Source organism: Oncorhynchus kisutch, linkage group LG10, assembly GCF_002021735.2.
Source record: "Oncorhynchus kisutch isolate 150728-3 linkage group LG10, Okis_V2, whole genome shotgun sequence".
Taxonomy (NCBI): domain Eukaryota; kingdom Metazoa; phylum Chordata; class Actinopteri; order Salmoniformes; family Salmonidae; genus Oncorhynchus; species Oncorhynchus kisutch.
Window position 1 is genome coordinate 44310255 of NC_034183.2, and position 2766 is coordinate 44313020.

Sequence of the window (2766 nt, forward strand, 5' to 3'; positions counted from 1 at the left end):
ATTTACTGGACTAACTCCCTCCCTACCTCCACCTCTTGCCCCAGGAAGGAGAGGTGATATTTAACCATAGATGTGCTGGAGACAAAATGTCAAGTGATCAGCAGGAAGCCATGGAAGAAATGTGAAGTGAAGGATGTAGCTGACAAACCAGTAAGAAGTATAGCATGTAGGGGTCTCATAGAGACGTAATATAGCAAACAAAAATCCGGGACACTCAAATTAGTATCACAAATGTTATCTGTCACACACAAATACAACAGGTGTCGTAGACTTTAGGTGTAGACAATAACAAGGCTTTATACAAGGGGTACCGTTACCGAGTCAATGTGTGGGGTTTACAGGTTAGTCAAGGTAATTGTGGGAATATGTACGAGACCAGTCAAAAGTTTGGACACACTTACTCATTCGAGGGTTTTTCTTTATCTTTACTATTGTCTACATTGTAGAATAATAGTGAAGACATCAAAACTATGAAATAACACATATGGAATCATGTAGTAACCAAAAAGGTATTAATGCCACAGCAAATGTAATTCGTAACCTGTCATACAAAATGGATGATGGACATTCGCAAATTAAGAAATACCATACCAAATGTAACATATTTGAGTGTCCCGGATTTTTCATTTACTATGTTACGTCTACCCCGGAGTCCAGGTTGGCTTACAGGGTGTGGGGAGTATGATTTTTTAAATGAAAATCTCTTACCACTAAACAGGTGTATGGGCATTGTATGGCATCTATCTACTGTACGTTGGGAAAAGTGTGGAACTCCGCAGCAATAAAATGTACCATCCAACAAGGTAGAGTCTGGCTAGTAGGGTTTTGTTCTTCCTGGTCAGGTCAATAGGTCAGGAAAAATATACCGTATGTACTGTAACCACAAAACCCCTTCAGCTGAATGACCTACTGGTGTATTGTTGCTTTAGTTTGACTAACCTGTAGTAATGACCTATAGTAGTGAGCCCATACCTTGTGTCCAGTGCCTGCCACGGTCATCGTCGACACATGTCCAGACTGTCCAACAGTAGAGTGCCTGGATGACCCCATCACGGCCAATCTGTCCCTCCAGACATACAACAGAAAGAGTTGCCTTACCAACTACTACACTCTCCTCAACCTAACAGGAGCTAGCATGCAGGTCGGTGAGTTCATTCTATGTTGTATGGCAAATATGACAATTTTGCTATTGAAATAAAATGTTACTTTGCTATTGTCTTGGAGAGGATTTAGGAGGCACTTAACCAGCATGAGATGAGGTGCAACCAAAAATCATAAAAGCATTTTAAGGAAATAGATGTGACTCTTGCTCACAAAACTTGATGTTGTGACAACAATTTCAAGTTAAAATCACTTTGCTGTCATCTTCACAGTGGGTTGAGTGTCCGTCCTACTTTGTGGAGTTCACTGTTCAAGAGACGGTCTCTGCTAAGGACAATCCTGATGTTGATCTGATCCAATGTAAAATGATGGACTGTGAATTTTCAATGGAGTACTACACTACAGCTACACACTGTCTATCACATTCTGAAATAGGTAAAAAGGGAAAACCAACTGATCAAAATGATGATTTGTATGTGACAAGCTGGCAACTATTCAGTGGAGGAAGGTAGCCTACTGTAGACCCACATCAGCATCACACCATTCTCAGTGATTTCACTATGTCATCATATCCTGTTTTTCTGTTTGACCAATAATATGCTGTGTTCTGTTCCCTAGCACAAGGGTTTGGCACAGGCTCTCACACCACTCTGGATGACGGCATGTTTGAGATCAAACTTCCCATCGAGTTCAAGTGTGAAATCTTTGAACCAGAGGTTGGGAATTTCCACAACAGTGCCATCACTGCCATACCATGATGAAACTTCAGTAACATAGAGACAGCACAGCAGTAACCTCAGAAATTGGGCAGATGAGACCCCCACAATGCAGGAGTTTGTTCCAGTCCATATCTGACTAAATTGTGATGTAAATTCAGGACCAAGACTAGGTCTAGGGGTAGGGGAAAGGAAGGGGTTGATCTCAGAGTGGGCATAATGTTCTGATTGTCCCATTTCATAAGCACTTAAAGTTATTATCATTTTTATGTCCATCTCTCAGGCTAGAGAAGAAGTGATGATGAGAACCATAAACATGCACACACACACTGCTTGCTGTGGGGTCGTGGTGGTCCTATCCCCCACCTCAAAGAGCCTCACCAGCAGCAAGCAACTGTCCAGGCAAGAGAAAAACTAACTTGGGACTGGACAGGTTTCAAATCGTATTGATAAACATCTTATGTTACTGCAATAACAGCTTATTAACCATTTTTTTATGAGATACAAAGCTATTTGGTAACGAGGGCACTATGACTCCAATACTTCCCCTCTTTTGCCCTGGCTGGATGTTTCTTTTGCTATTTTGGATCACATATGTAAAGAATTCCACAACATTGTACTGTATGATAATATGAACTATGATGTGTGTGTATCAGAGCAATAAATTAATGGTTTACAATGAATATATTTTCAATGGTCATCATTTATTGTTCAACTGTATCCAATTCATATGGAGCCCTGGAGGTGACATTGACAAATGTTTTATACAATTAAACATGTTCTCATCTGACGTGAAGGGCAAAAGTGTGCGTTTCAAAACCATGATTAATGTCAAACAAATGACTCACAAATATGTCGCAATCTGGCACTGTGGTTTTACAGTAGATGGAGTTGTGGTGCACAATAGCAAATGAAAGTCACAGCGCCTTAAATGACAGGGAAATCAACC